This window comes from Triticum urartu, chromosome 3A (genome assembly GCF_056163025.1).
Source record: "Triticum urartu cultivar PI428250 chromosome 3A, HENAU_Tu73, whole genome shotgun sequence".
Lineage (NCBI taxonomy): Eukaryota > Viridiplantae > Streptophyta > Magnoliopsida > Poales > Poaceae > Triticum > Triticum urartu.
This window is the reverse complement of record NC_141875.1, coordinates 685,321,373-685,338,130: the sequence shown is the minus strand read 5'-3', so window position 1 is coordinate 685,338,130 and position 16,758 is coordinate 685,321,373. Positions and strand designations below refer to the sequence as shown.

Sequence of the window (16,758 nt, the reverse complement as noted above, 5' to 3'; positions counted from 1 at the left end):
TTGATTGCCGGCTGTTGCGCACGTCTTGCTTGTGGCCAGCCCTTGCTGCTCATGTCCTACAATTTCTGCTATTGTTAGTTTTTGCCTTGCTTCAGTTTTTCTTTCTGGGAAATTATGTATAGAATATGTCATCTGTTGTATACAACTTTATTCTTTCAAAGAAATTAACTAAACAGTATGTGTTTCTACCCTCACCTTTTTTATCTGTTAAAATCCTATTTTACTTGGAGTTTATTTGAAATTCCAGGTCACTTTATCTGTTGGTGTAGCAGCTTGCATCTACAAGAATACGTTATCAAAGAAACTGAATCTGGAAGGTTAAGACATTAGACATCTATTGACAGGTACCAACATGTCATCTTTGTCTGTGTGTACCAGACGTTGATCTGATTTGAAGTTGGTTTATTCAATTCTTTAGTAGTAATGCATACAGATATAATGGAAATACTCAAAAGTAGCACTTGTTTATCTGAGGTTTAGTGTTAGGTATACTTTGATATATATTTAATTTTAGTTGTTATCATTTTTTGCTGCTCTAGGATTTCTTTTATATGGCAGCAATGATTCATGTACAGATTACATAGGATGATCAATTGTCGCCAAAATGAACACGAGTAAAAGGGGAAACATGAACGAACCAGTAATTAGTTTGAGAATGAACCAGTAATACAAGGGTAACATGTATTTGTAATTGTCAGGTATTTCTTTGTCTAATTAGATTGAGTTATAGCTGGCGATTAAGTCATAAATAAATTGGTGCTCCGGCTGTATTTCTTCACGTGTTCTATAGTTGAGCTTGGGAAATTTGGTGGCTTCTGATAGTTTTTCTAGTTTTATCAGTGGTGTTTCCTGACCTTTGCTGTTACTCTTATATCCTCATGCTCCTTAACGTCAGAAAATATTTTCTTATTTTTTAGTTTATAGTCTATGCACCTTTTCTAGATGGAGCACCACTTTGTCTAGGTATTTATTTGTTTTAAATTCACCATTAGTTATAAATCAGTACTCAACTTATCCCTATTTTTATTTCCCACATGAGAAGGTAGTTTCAGGGAATGATTTCTGCATTTGGCAAAAAGTTGATGGCTATTTTATTTCAGTCTGAAAAGTGTACCATGCTATCCACGGAACCTACTTTCAAGTATCGATAGATATGAACAGTGAACATATCCTCATATACCACACCAGCTTATTCACATTAAATGTTCTTTTCATATGTAATTGATGAGGAGTACGCGTGTGTCTGGCTATGTCAACTCTCTTGCTAAGTACTTTCTTTTTTGTTTTGTGGGTTTTTGTTTCCCTTTGGAAATGACAGAGTAGGTTTTTTTATTTTGCAACAGTTAATGAAATTTAACACCTGAAGACTGCTGCCCATACAAGGATGAAGATGCCATCTCCAACTAGAACAGTATTAGCCTACTTGGACATGGACTGGTCGCCAGTTGAACCAGCAACCAGCAGCCGGCATTAGCGATTCAGGTCATCTGCCACACTCGCATAAATGCATCCAGGGTGTTCAACTGTAAATGGAATGCACATTTCTGTTGATATAAACTATCGAACTCCTTCTCTTCAATGATACGAAGCTCCCTAGAATCAGATTTGGGACAGAGGGAGTACCATAAGAGTTGATCGTTCCTTCATAGGATAGCATTCAGACCACCGTATTTCCTCTTTGATAAGATTACAAGAACAATCTTCAGCCTTCTATTTAATCTAATAGAAGAACAATCAGTATGCCATCTATCCGAATTTTGTATAGCTTGCATAGTGCCTAAGTTCATGAGCTAATTATAATATTATTTATAGAGCTTTCGTATTATCATTAGGTTGATGAAGCCTGTCAAGTATTGTCCACTACTAATTGCATTAGCTTTGCCTCAGAACTTGGAAAGAGAAAGTAGAGTTATCAATAATGATTAGCTATAAAGTACCGTAGATATCGATGTTTCCAGAGCATCGTTTCCAGTTGTCCGCTGTCACATTGTGTTTATGGGCAGATACAACATCTCCTGTAACTCTTATTCTTAAACTTGCTGATATGAACTACTTGGCTATATTTATAGAATTTATGTCTTTATGTTTTGTACTACTTGATGCAAATCAGTTGTCCCCGGCAAACATTGTGCCTTGCTTTTGCTACAAATTTTGCCTTTATGATCTGTAGTGAAATTGCTGTTATATTAGGCAACAACTACACTTTGCTTTTGGTATATATTTGATTTGTATGCCCTATATTAAACACGGCTATCCTGGGCAGCAACTATACCTTGCTCTTGATATATCTCTGTAGTGTTATTCTACTTGGATGTTCTAAAACGCTTTGTTATATTGAAGTTTTAGAGGCTGGGTCACCGTGCTGAGCCGGGCAACGCGCGCCCTTCTGATCTAGTATAAGAAGGCTCCGTGGAAGGATATGACGCAGCCATACGTGCTCTGAGCTCTATAAGCATGACCCTACCCAAAGATTGGCAGGTATGTTAATTAGCCCTGATTCATGGAAAGGTGACATTTCAGATGATTTACTGGTCTTCAAAAAGCAAAATGTATGATCATATAATAAATATGCGCAAAAAAATGACCGCCTGCATCATGTGATGCGGAGGCCAGGGGTCATCCTCCTTTTCGAAAAAATGATCATACAATAAATATGCGCAATACTACAATATACTCCCTCCTTTCAAGTATACAGAGCAATCACAAAATATTAAAAAAACTCCCGTCTACAAGGCTAACGACGAACTCCGCCATATTTTCAGAGTTATATTTTGAGACGTAGGTGAAAATCATAGCTGTTCCGAGGGAGTAGAATAATCATGCAGTTAAGACGCTGAAATGCTTGAATTCTTCACAATGAGATTGATGACGGTGCCACTTCTATTCGTAGCATAGTCCTCATTGTTCTTCACTCTATCGCAGCACCATGTCCAACAAGGAACAGGAGTTACGGTTTCTTGCACAACCCCTAAACCAGGATTCGTTAGATGAGATCGATGGAGAAGTATGTGACTATATTGCGGACATAGGGGACATAGTGGAGAATGACGCCTTTGTCATGGTGAATGTTGTGATCATCACTGCCAAGGAATACGACCCTTGGCGGTGCCTGCCGTCACCATCGCAAAAAATATTGTGGCTGAGGTGACGATGGACATGGTGGATGAACACGACATTGTGGCAGATGCCTAATTCGACATGGAGAAAAGCTATTACATCGTTAGTGACTCAGACATGGAGACACAAGATGACACCAACATGGCGTGGCGGATGACTCAGTTGAAATGGACCATCCATCAACATTGTCAGTGATTGTCTTTCTTGTTTCATACCCCAAGAGAGAGGAGATGATGACAATGAGGATGAAAAAGATGATGATGATATTGAGGCCTTGAGGGTATATTGGAATCATGTTGTTCTTCATATTCAGTTCAGGTAGCTTAGTTACCAATATTGGTTATTTTACAAAGAACATATTCTAACATAAATATAAAATCTCAAGCTGCTTATACTAAGTTCCTAAATTAAGCATTGTGTATTCATGTATTGAAGCAATGTATTATCTTACTTTTTATTCATTTGAAGTCAGCCATTTAACATTAATCAACAGTGCCTGGATTTGTTCCTTATCCGGTGCAACTTTATATTCACCTTCTCTTGGCCATTTTTATCTGTCTTAGATTTGAGGATTATTTGCCAATCAGCTCCCATTTTAATATTCATGTATTTCTATACCATAGCTCTGCATTTTTGGCTTATATTCATAATCTTCTGGAAGTGTCTCATCTCTCATATTCATTTATTCCGAAATAATTTGGAACTCCTAATTAATATATGTAATTTATTGTTTTATTTAGTATTCCTTGCCTTTTTCATAGAATATCTTCACCTGTATTATCTTATATGTTAACAATTGGTTACATCCTTAGCTATATCTTGCTTTTTCATATACATCTTGCTTTTGCAACGTTTCCTAGATGCAACCACCATTTTCTTTCAGGCTTGTAGCCTGTTCGGACCGCCCCCTCCTCCCTCCCCTCTTTCTTGGTTGTTCCTGTCGCCTCCAGGCTCTAGTGACTTGGTCCTAGCCCCAACTAAGGCGCGCCGGCAATTGTGCCCTCCTTCTCTCTATATAGAACTGCACACACCACACAGTTCACCCATCAGCTAAAGCTGATGGAAAAAGGTGGGCTATGCATTTATACATCAACACTTTCCCTCACGTGTGCCTCCCTCAGATTTAAACGTTGTCTGAAAGAGGGCTGCAGTTTTTATTTTAAAATTATGTCAGCCGTGTCTTGAACTCAAGACATCTTGGCTCCGATACCATGTAGAACTGTACGCACAAGCTAGTTCACCTATCAGCTCAAGCTAATGAGGAAATGGGGGCTATGCGTTTATACATCAACACTCTCCACTGCCTCCCTTGCCATGCTCGCTCGCTGTAGCTCAGGTGTAGGGTCGCACTTGAACTCGAGGGTGGACAGAAACTCTTCGACACCGTTGTAACCTCAGTTGCAGGCTACCTCCCATCTTACGAAGTCTGCACATGCCTCTACATCCCATATGATTTTTCCACATGACGGATTTCCACATGCCTCTCATTCTCACAATAGGTTGCACCATTTCCACATGCTCGAGATGTGTGTGCTCTCTTGCTTTTTCTCCCCAAAGACTATTCATGTTAGTTTGGCTGCTAGTGCTGTCTTACTAAGGTACTACTTAAGAGGGATACAGGAAGAAGACTGCATATATGGGCAATACGTCCTTTATAAAGGGTTTGATGCTTACGACGGGGAGAGTTGGTGAGCGCATTAGCTATCATCAGTTAATTTTGTGACGAAGTCCTGGAAACTATACTGTACCCGTACCTGAGGCTTAATTCCTTTTCTCGATGGAGGTTTGGCCACATAAGTGTCCTCTGCTCCATTATCCCTAGCTCACCATGGCCTCAACCTCAACATTGATTTGCTAAGCTGGTGGGAGATGGTACGTTCAGAGCTAGTACTAAAGAACAGAGCCATGCTCTTTTCTTTTTGACAACTACTGGGGCAGGGGAGAATCCCCGCGTCAATGCATTAATCAAGGGTGCCTAAAAGGCAAGTTTGCATGAAGGTGCTACCCTGCAAGGAAAGGTATTGGCACCAAGAATTGGCAACCACCTTTGCAGAGTGCACTTTAAAGCGAAAAGACCAAAGCGTAAAATCAACAAAAATGGTCCTAAAGATAGTGTGAGGACAATGGGTTTTATGGCGAAAGACCGCAACATTCCACGAGTCCCAAATCTTCCATTGGATGGTTTGAACCACTGTTGCCCATAGGTTGTTGTCGACGACCAGTGGAGTCATAAATTCCCAAATTGGCAGAATGGAGGCCGGGCGTCCGGAGCCCCAGCTAAGCCCACACCGTGAAGCCCAATGACAGTTAATGAATAGGTGTGAGGTGTCCTAGAGGGTAGCATCACATCTCAGGCAGCAGGAATCGGGAGCGATGTTCTTGTGGAAGAGGTTGCCTTAAGTGTTTAGGCGATCCTTGAAGAGAGGCCATGCACAAGTTTTTACATTAGGCGACACCTTTGATTCCCATATATACGAAGAGTTGGTGTCGATTGCCGTCTCTTTGGTGAGGAGGAAGTAAGCATGTTGGTGGAGAAGGGTGCCAATGAAGAAGAAACATGGCATCGTTGTTGTCGCTCCAGCCGTGATCCTGCAACAAAGACAACACATCATCGAGCTTGAAGGAGGCAACGTTACTAAGACGATTCTTCAGCTCAGGCAGTAATCTGTTATGCATGATTTGCGAGACCAAAACGGTGATGAATGGAGTGGGGTAGCTATTCATCTATGACATTGTTTTTTTTTTTAGAAATGGAGGAGGATCCCCGGCCTCTGCATCTGGACGATGCATGCAACCACTTTATTAATTATTCACATAAGACCTTACAAAGTCATAAAACAGTAAGACTAAAGCCACCGTCTAGGCAACATCTGTCGCTACTCCTATCTAGTTGATGTAGGGATGCCGATAGTATGACCCTAATACCAAACAGACCTCGCAGCCAAACCTAACATCTATGACCTGAGGTCCCAACCAGGACGCCTGCCGGATATGGGGCACCCACCAGTCCAGCGCACTCCTCAACCAGAACGTGTGCCGGGTATGAGGCCGCCGCAGCCACCTGCCACCAATCCATCTTCAGAGATGTACTGTTGCATCTACCATGCCAGGTCTCTCTGCCATCGACGCGACCACGACGCCATACAGCCTCGTCCTCCTGCGCGAGTCCATCCTCGCACATCGGACGCCGAATCTGCACTGTGCCACGCCGTCGAGATCCATCGCCATCAATGTGTAGGTTGAAGCACCGCTCCACAAAAGATGCGGTCCACTGGTCCCTCGAGCCCATGCACACCTCCAAGAACGACGCCCCCAAGGGAGGAACGACATAAGAACGCCGCCGTCTTCCAATCAACTGATCTAGGGTTTCCCCCGGAGGTAGCAGACAGTGACCTTGAAACTCTCCTCGGTGATGCCTTCAAGAAGGGAATGTCGCAAAATAGCGCCGCCGCCGCCGGCTTCGTCAGTAAGCTGAAAGCAAGTTTTCACCCGGATCTGTTCGAAGGACCTCCATCAAGCATCTCGTGCACGGATCGCCGCCATCTCTGCCGGGGACTGGAAGATGGATCCAGGCCGCCGCAGCCTGACCGGCCACGGCACCACCACGGTGCCTAAGCCAGCGCCGTCGGGCACACCATGCCTGCCTGTAGACGCCCTCCAGATCTGCCAGCCCGCGGATGAGACCAGCGCTCTGGGCCGCCGCTACAGGTGCTCCTCAGCCGCGGGGAGAACGCGTCTGCGCTGTCGTTGCCGTCACACTCACCGTCGGGCGCCAGCTGCTCCTTGCCGTGCACCGCCGATCCATGAGCCGCCGCCACCGATAGGAGATCGCCGCCACCGCGCGAGGGGGAGGGCCCCGCCGCCGCCGCCATTGGACAGGCGCGTGGCCTCAGGCGGCGCAGGAGGGGGGAGAGAGGAGCGCAGGCCTAGGGCCGGCAGCGGTAGATCACATCCCGTGTCGGCAGGGGCTGGCGACGCGGGGGTAGGGACGGGGGTTGGGACGCGTAGTCAATCATACATCTATATCTATCTATCTATCTATCTATCTATCTATCTATCTATACCTCTATACCTATACTAATTACAGACTCCTAAGAAATTACCACGTTAATCAGTAATTAGGAACCGTTAATCTAGTGGGGCCGAGTTGTAACGGTGTAGATTTATCCGTCACAGACTCCCATGAAATTACGACGTTTATCAGTAATTAGTAACCGTTCATCTGCTGGGACCGAGTTATAACGGTGTAGATTTACCCGTAATTTCTTGGGAGTCTATAGTATAGGTATAGATTTCGGAGAGTGGGAAAAAAATCCCAATGCCAATCGAGCCGAAAGACACTGTACGATCCAATCCATCCCCTTTTGCTGCATAGATCTTTGTTTTTTTTTTTGACAAAAGCTCTACCTATTATATATTCTGCAAAAAAACACCTAAACTTATACACTCCAATCTCATCTAAAAAAAATAAAATCTCATCTCTTTCCTCCCATCAAAGAAAAACTCCCATTAAAATCTCATCTCATTCTCTCTCTCAACAAGTAATGTCAATTGCTTTGGCTGGAAGGGAATATGCATATGCCACCTGATAAATAAGTCCATGTGTAAATATTACTGACCTCGGCCTACGTCATGCATGTTCAAAGAGATTGATATCTACCTGCACCGAAAAGCACTTCATGTTTTTGTTCTGTTGTTATAGATCTGGTGAGGATGTGCGTCACAATGATGGAACATAAGTGAGGCTACATATATGCTCAACACAGCTGCATATTTGATTCCATCAATAATGTAATTAGTTGACGAGGCTCGGTAATCTTTCTGTCTTGTGTATTGTGTTATTTTTCCGTCACTTCTTCCAATCTTTCTAAAGATGGTAGGTTTAATTGGTTCCCTATTTGACCATATATATAGAAATCTTTTGGAATCTCTACAAACTCAGTCTGCTTAATCAAACCGATATTTTGTTGCATATCTATTTTGGATCCATAAGGGCATCAACATCACTTTGCTTTTCCTGAAGAAAATTGCTGGCCCAGATTGCATGTCGCATGCATCCATAAGGGCATCAACATCACTTTGCTTTTCCTGAAGAAAATTGCTGGCCCAGATTGCATGTCGCATGCCTGCATGCTAGCTAGGCGATCTGCTGTTCCACCCGATAGGCCTGAAGATTGGATAAAAGCAGTGCTCATCTTTTAGGTTCTCCAAATGACTGATAAGTTCAATCTGGAGCTGCTGCAATGCTGACACTGGTCTTCGGTGATTTATTTTCTTTTCCTTAATTGATGATGATAATTATATATGTATCTGAACTATATTTCTCTCCTTAACAGCCCAGTTTGTCTTGAATATTTTTTGCTGGTGGCTGGAGATATGGGGATGAAAGGTGGTTCACTGTCCGGAAGTAATACCAGAAAGTCAACAACAAAAAAACAACTCCAACAGTAAAAAGTAGTTCTTCTAAATAAGTACTAAAAAGTAGTTCATCACGTATAAAAGGATCCTCACAAATTCTTCTACCTTTCCTTTTGTATTATTTATTTTTTCCTTTGATATATATTGTCATGCAGATCTTAGATCCACATTAAAAAGGAGTATCCAAATCAGGGTGACGGATTCGGGGTGGGAGCTATACTGATTGCATCTAATCTGGGGGCGTACATATGTGTTCAGTAGACCAAGCAGAAGATCATGTTGTAAAAACCAACACCCTGCCCACAAGAGGGAAATTGTGAACACAACAATCAACTAGGCTTATTGGCAAGACAATATCCAAAAGAAAAAGACCTACTAATTGGGATTAAGATTGTATTCAATGGGCAACGGCATGGACTGGCACAATGACGAAGATATCCAGATCCCTAATGAGGTTAAGTCGCTTCTATTGCCCTCCTCTATATGGCTGCATTCGAGAGATTCAAATCGAATAGTGAATAGCAGATAGCCGATAATAAGCTGTTCGCCCTGTTATAGGTGTTTGACTGCACACTTTGTATGCATGTGTAGTTTTTGCTCTATGCCGCAATATGTAATATAAAGAGATGTAGAAGGAGATGGAATATCAAAAGAAGATGATGACTGGAAGATGAGCATCAGGTATTTTTGGGTTGGCGGTTGTTGTCTACCGTAATCAGTAGGTTTCGCTTTCATATATGTGGGTCGTAAATAAACTCAATTTCCCATCTAATTTCCTATTCAAACTTTTCTGTTCACTGAGATTTCTCATCCGTCTTACATGAATTTTATACGCGGAAGACATGGACTCTAGGACTTAACAATTTACATATTTATGTTTCATCTTCAGAATAGAGAAGTGCATGCAGTACATCACTGTTATAAAAAACGTCGTGTTAGAATTGCATCATGCCGAGGTATAGTGATGATTAGGAGCGCTTAAAAAATAAAAAATAGTGATGGGCGACAAATGGGAATTAACCTGCTTTCAAAAGTGGCCCTGTATCCTGTGTAAGTATAACGTGGATGGCATGAAGAACTGTGTTGATATATAGGAACTTGAATTACGTCATAACGCAACAATACTGTGTTAGACAGCATACACATAAAATAAAAAAGTTTGTATGTTATTCTTAAATACATGCAATGAAACTTAAGTTAGTATTTTAAGTTTAGCAAGAGAACTGATTCGAGGGAATATATCTCTCAGTATCCACTGATATAAGAAGTTAGAAGTTTGCCTTTACCAGTGTACAACTGTACATCGCTACTTTTAAGTGTGTTTTTGTTCAGATGATTTATGAACTGATCAAACAGTTCGTATCAAAGATCCTGGTAGTTCCATAATTTATTCTGTAAAATAATCAAGAAAGCTCGATGGTTAGTGTACATTAGATTTATGCTCGCCACATTTTTATCATGATGCCTATTCAAAAGGCGAAGTATTCTGTCAATAATATTATGATTAGATCGTGCAATATACTTTATATGCAGTGACATCACTCAGTAGATTCCCACATTATTAAGATTCTGATAAGATTTACTGTTTGTTAATTAGTACTGCAACAATAACTTTGTAAGAGCTAAGGGTTTTAATATCTGAGCCAAAAACAGAAAGAAAATTATTTATAGTAGCTGATATATTCAAATTGTATGTGAAATGACTACCGTTGGGTGTTTATGTAATGTAGATCATATCAATCATTCTTGGTACTACTTTGGTATTATTTTAAGGCATAGTATTATAACATTATCATTTTTGGAGAAGATTTTAAACGATATTATTACTTTAAACAAGTCAGTTTATATAAAACATAGTATATACTAGCCCGTGCGAACGCACGGGTTGACGACTAGTCACTTTAAAATTGGGGGAGAATTTCACTTCCCCGGCCTCTGCACCAACTAGGGATGCATTTGGCCTTTTAAGTATGAGTACTAGGATTTTTTAATCTCGGTTATGCATCGAGCCTAGCCCTTAATAAATACGTGAGTACCAGAAAAGTGTTAACATGTGATGTAATGTATGTATTTGTAATCCATGTATATAGGATCTGAGCCACGTCCTGGCCAGCGTGCCACCTTTGTAGGACTTGTTGTAACGGCTTCTCCTAGTATATATTGTAACCAGTGTGATGGAATGAATACAAGAGAGAATTCTATCACTCAACTTGGTATCAGACTCCAGCACCCCATGGCCGAGCACTCCTCCTCCCCGGCCACCAGCTCCGCCACCTCCCCGGGCACCAGCCCGGCCACCTCGCCGGGTGTCTTCTCCTCGTCGTCGACCAGCGCCGGCACCACTGCCGCCGCCAGCACCCACTCTACCTTCGTCTTCGGCACCTCTTCCACAACCCACAGCGGCTATTCCCCCTCCATCGGATCTCAGTTTGCCCCATTTTTCTCCTCTCCGGCGCCCCCACTGTCCTTCGCCACATCACCCTCCCCGCACCCCATTTTCCGCGACAGTATCCAAAACCACATCAAGTTTCTCCTTAATCCTGATGAGCACAACTACCACAAGTGGAAGTCCTTCTTCCTCCTCGTGTTGATCTTCTACGACGTCGCCCAGTTCATCGAATAACCTCTCCCCCCCAACGCCACTGCTTTCCACCGCGAGCTCGACGCCCATCTCGTTCTGTGGATCTACTCCACCCTTGCGGACAACCTCGTCGATCACGTCGTCGGCGCCACCACCACCTATGATCTGTGGCATCGCATACGCGATTACTTCCTGGCAAACCGCGCGGCGCGGTATATGATGCTGAATTGCCAGTACCGCAATCTCAAGCAAGGTGATCTCTCCGTTGCCGAATACGCTCACCGCATGAAACTCCTCACCGCTGGCCTTGCCGATATCGATCACGCCGTCACCGAGGTCGACCTCACCACTCAGTTTCTCCACGGCATCGACAAACGGCTCGACACCATCCGCGTCGTCCTGGGGGATACCGTGCCTCTCCCCCTGTTCGAGACGGTTTTCTTGCGCCTGAAGCTCGCCGAGGAGAACCTCGCTCAGCGCGTCGCCGACGAGCCCGTCCCCATCCTCGCCGTCACCGGGACCAGCGGCTCCTCCAACCCTCGCCAGGGCGACCGCGTCGACCGCAACACCGAGCGCGGGCCTGGTTTCCCGCAAGGTCGCGGATCTGGCAACCGCCAGGATGGTGACCGCGGCGACCGCGGACGTGGCCGGGGTCTTGGCCGTGGCGACCAAGGAGGCCGTGGCACCCCTCCACCCGCGGCGTACAATCCCTACATGGGGTTTTTCGCCCCCTACGGCATGGCTCTGCCCACCGCGCGGCCTGGCTGGGTTCCTCTGAACTCTGCCGGTGTGCTCGGTCCGCGGCCTGGATCCCATGCTCAGGCGTACCCGATGCAGCTCTCCGGCTTCCACGCACCCACTCCCCCACAGCCGCCGTCGTGGGATCATCTCGCTATGCTCCAGGCCGTCTATAGCGCTTCCGGCTACCCCAACAACGGCCCTGCTCCATCCGAGTGGTACATCGACAGCGGAGCAGCGTCCCACGTCACCGGCAACCCTGGTAACCTCACCTTCTCGAATTCTTCTTTAAAGCATCCTTTCTCTAGCATTGTTGTTGGCAACGGCTCTCACTTACCCATTCATGCCACCGGTTCTACCACTTCCTCCCCACAATTTTCAACTACGTGATGTTCTCTTTTCTCCTACTGTGGTCACAAGTCTTATTTCTGTCTGTCAATTCACCAAAGATCCTTCACAAGAAAGCCAAACGGATAAGATTCAATTGAGCAAGAGTTATCTTTGGTGAATTGACGGACAGAAATAAGACTTGGCACTCTGCTCTCTCCGCCACCGTCTCCACCGCCGATGTGTGGCATCGTCGGCTCGGCCACCCAAGCCCTCACACCATGTCCCGTCTAGCTTCCCAGGATTTTCTCCCTTCATGTAATAAACCAGCGCACCAGCCATGCTCTGCGTGCCAATTAGGACGCCAGCCGCGTCTTCCTTTTTCTTCTTCTTCTAGTAGCCGAAGATATGCTCCCTTTGAGCTTAATCATTGTGATTTGTGGACAAGCCCCGTTGTAAGCTTTTCTGGCTATCAATACTATTTGGTTGTACTTGATGATTACTCCCATTTTTCGTGGTCATTTCCCCTACGCAACAAGTCGGACACCTCCTCCACTCTTCTTTGCTTTTTCACTTTTGTCCGTACCGAATACAATGTAATCATCAAGGCTCTTCAATGCGACAATGGCGGCGAGTTCATCAACTCTACCTTGCGCTCTTTCTTCTCCCTCAACGGCATCACCTATCGGTTCTCCTGTCCTCACACGTCACCCCAAAACGGCAAGGCTGAACGCCTCCTCCGTACCACGAACGATATTGTGCACACACTTCTTCTACAAGCAACCTTCCCCCCCCCCCCCCATTCTGGGTCGAAACCCTTCACACCGCCACATACCTTCTCAACAGGCGTCCCTCCCGTGCCATCCACGACCACACTCCATACTATATGCTTCATGGCATTCATCCCACATACGATCATCTCCGCGTGTTCGATTGTCTCTGTTTCCCAAACCTTTATGCCACTTCCACCCACAAACTTTCCCCCCGCTCCGCTCGATGCGTTTTTCTGGGCTATCCCCTTGAGCATAAAGGGTATCGCTGCTACGATCTCACAACACAGCGCGTCATCGTCTCTCGTCACGTTATTTTTTACGAAGCCATTTTTCCATACACACCCGACACACCCTCGGCCACACCATCCCCATCCGCATCGCATCCCACGCGCTTTCTCCTCCCTGACACCGCTGATCTGATGCCCAGGCCACCACCTCCCTCGTACCGGGACCCGCTAGAATCCCCTGACGCGACGCCCCCATGCACGCCTACCCCGCCTCGCCAGCTGCCCGACAGCCGGACCCACTCCTCCACGCGTCGCTTGCCAACTCCCTCCCCCGGCTCCACCGCATCCGGCACCGCACCTGACTCCACCCCACGCGCTTCCTCGGGAACGCCTACCGCACCCACCGCGCCACCCCCCTCGGATCCCGCACCCACTCAGTCCGTTACCGCGGATCCCACGCCTGCCACCTCTGCCAGCGGATCCTCCTCGGATCCCGCGTCGACCAGACCACCACCTGACCCCACGCCATCTTCCTCAGCTTCCGCGCCAGCCACTCCTATTCAGCCACGTCTAGCAGCTCGGGCCAAACCAATAAAACCACCCCATAATTCCCACAAAATGCTCACCCGCGCCAAGTCTGGCTTCTGCCAACCCAAACGTTTATTTACCACTACCACGTCTTCCATCTCTCCTATTCCACCCACGTACCGCTTCGCTCTCAAAGATCCTAATTGGCAACATGCAATGCGTGATGAATATGATGCTTTAATCAACAATTCGACTTGGTCTTTGGTTTCCAAGCCTGCAGGTGTCAATGTGGTCACGGGCAAGTGGATATTTCGCCACAAGTTCCACCCCGATGGTTCTTTGGCGCGCTACAAAGCACGATGGGTGGTTCGAGGATTCACGCAAAAGGAGGGCGTCGACTACGACGAAACATTCAGTCCGGTTGTCAAACCGGCTACTATTCGCGTCGTGCTCAACATCGCCACCTCCAGCAATTGGCCCATACATCAACTCGACGTCAAGAACGCCTTTCTTCATGGTGACCTCAAGGAGACCGTGTATTGTGCTCAACCAGCTGGGTTCGTGGACTCCGCTCAGCCGGATCACGTGTGTCTCCTCCGTAAGTCACTTTATGGGCTCAAGCAAGCTCCCCGCACCTGGTTTCATCGCTTTCGGTCGTTCTTGTTGTCACTTGGTTTTCATGCATCCAAGAGCGGCTCTTCGCTCTCCATCTTCCACCACGGTGCCTCCATTGCTTACCTCCTCGTGTATGTAGATGACATTATCCTCACCGCTAGCAATCCACAAACCCTTCACCACATCATCTACTCCCTCAAACAAGAATTCTCCATGACCGATCTTGGTGATCTTCACCATTTTCTCGGCATCAATGTCACTCCTAACGCTCCTGGATTGTTCTTGTGTCAGCAACAATATGCCCTCGAAATACTTGACCGTGCCAAGATGCTCAACTGTAAGCCTGTTTCTACTCCCATCGACACACAATCCAAGCTGTCCGCTCACAATGGCCACCTGCTAGACAATCCAACCACCTACTATAGTCTCGCCGGGGCTCTTCAATACCTTACCCTCACTCGCCCGGACACCCGCAAGTCCACCTCTGGATTTTGTGTCTTCCTTGGCCGCAACCTGCTGTCTTGGTCTTCCAAGCGTCAGGCCACCGTATCCCGGTCTAGTGCGAAGGCCGAATACCGTGGAGTGGCTAATTGTGTCGCTGAGTCTTGTTGGTTGCGCCAGTTATTGCATGAGCTGCATCGACCCCCTTCCCATGCCACCGTCGTCTATTGTGACAACGTCAGCGCCTCGTACATTGCTTCCAACCCCGTTCAGCACCAACGCACTAAGCACATCGAGATTGATCTGTATTTTGTCCGGGATCGCGTGGCTCTCGGTGAAGCACGTGTCTTGCATGTACCATCTAGCTCTCAGTTCGCTGACTTGTTCACCAAGGGCCTTCCATCACAAGTTTTTCATGAGTTTCGCGCCATCCTCAACGTCCATCCACATGGAGTTCCGGCTGAGGGGGGGTGTTAACATGTGATGTAATGTATGTATTTGTAATCCATGTATATAGGATCTGAGCCACGTCCTGGCCTGCGTGCCACCTTTGTAGGACTTGTTGTAACGGCTCCTCCTAGTATATATTGTAACCAGTGTGATGGAATGAATACAAGAGAGAATTCTATCACTCAGCTGAAAGCCTAGTCCTATAGAATAAATAGGAATCTAAATTCGCCTCTGTGCGAATTCGAATTCAGGTGTTGGGTTTGTATATCCACTCCCCCAACCATTTGAGCCAGGCTCACTGTTGTTGATGTCAATAAATATACAAGAGTCCAGAAAAAACTCTATGCATAATTAATCTTGGATTCCAGTTCCAGTACTACTAGCGATGCTGTTGACTGTAACTCCTGGTCTCCCATGCATGCTTGTACTTGCCCGACGCACTAACCCCACGATCCTCCCTCGCATGAGCACGTCGCGCCTCTATAACCCCTCGCGCTCATGCACTCTGTTGTAACACAGGCTATATAACCTCGAGTAATACACACAGCGACATCGCTTCGTGCTTTCTCTGGTCTACATGATATCAGACGCCGACATCGTCCAACACCTATAGATCGCTTCCGCTGCCGATCTTTCCTCGCGGCGCCATGGCTACGCCTCCGCCGCCACCCCCACCCCCCTCCCTCCTCTAGCCGTGGTCTCCATGGCGCCTTCGCGGCCGCCGCCGCTGGCACGGCCAACCCCTACCGCACCGAGCTCCTCACCCCGTCGGGCCCTTGCCGTCGCCTTGCGCACTAACGCGCTCGTCCGCGGTGATCGCGCCGGCTCCATCGCACCTTGCGGGCGTCTACATCAACCAACATGTACCGGTCGTCCTCAAACTCAACCCGCCCAACTTTTCTCAGTGGCGGACGATGTTTGAGGTCACGTGCTCTCTCACATCACTGCTCTGGCGCTCCCAGACGACCCCGTGTGGCTCCAGGACGACGCCTATGTGATCTCGTGGCTCTACAACTGCATCAACCCCGAGATCTTCGGGTTCGTCCACCAGCGCGATGCGACCGCCGCCGAGCTGTGGGCGGCCATCTCCTCCATCTTCCTAGAGAACCGCGAGCACCAAGCCGTCTTCCTCGTCAACGACTTTCGTCGCATCGAGCAAGGTGCCGGCTCCGTCCTCTCATACTTCGCACAGCTGAAGTACCACGCCGACAGACTGGCGGACCTCAGTGAGCCCGTCGGTGGTCGTGAGCAAGTGTTGAACATGTTTCGCGGGCTGCACCCCTGCCTCCGCTATGCTATTCCCATCCTCACAATGCAGACTCCGTTCCCTTCGTTTCTTCGCTGCCGCGCCTTCCTGCTGCTCGAGGAGAGTCGCCTGGCGTCGGAGAGCTCTAACGAGATGGCTCTGCATGCTGTGCGCGCCCCCAACTTGGGCGAGGGCTCGTCCACGGGCGTCAACACCAATCGCCGTCCAGGTGGCAACGGCGGTCGCAACAAGGGCAAGGGCAAGGCCGTCGCTGACGGCGATGGCGGTGGGAGCTCC

General features: G+C 46.9%; 1 pseudogene; it reads left to right on the top strand.

Moving 5' to 3' along the window:
- Positions 1 to 10,768: 10,768 nt before the first annotated feature.
- Positions 10,769 to 12,244, top strand: LOC147981595 (uncharacterized; annotated as a pseudogene).
- Positions 12,245 to 16,758: the final 4,514 nt, after the last annotated feature.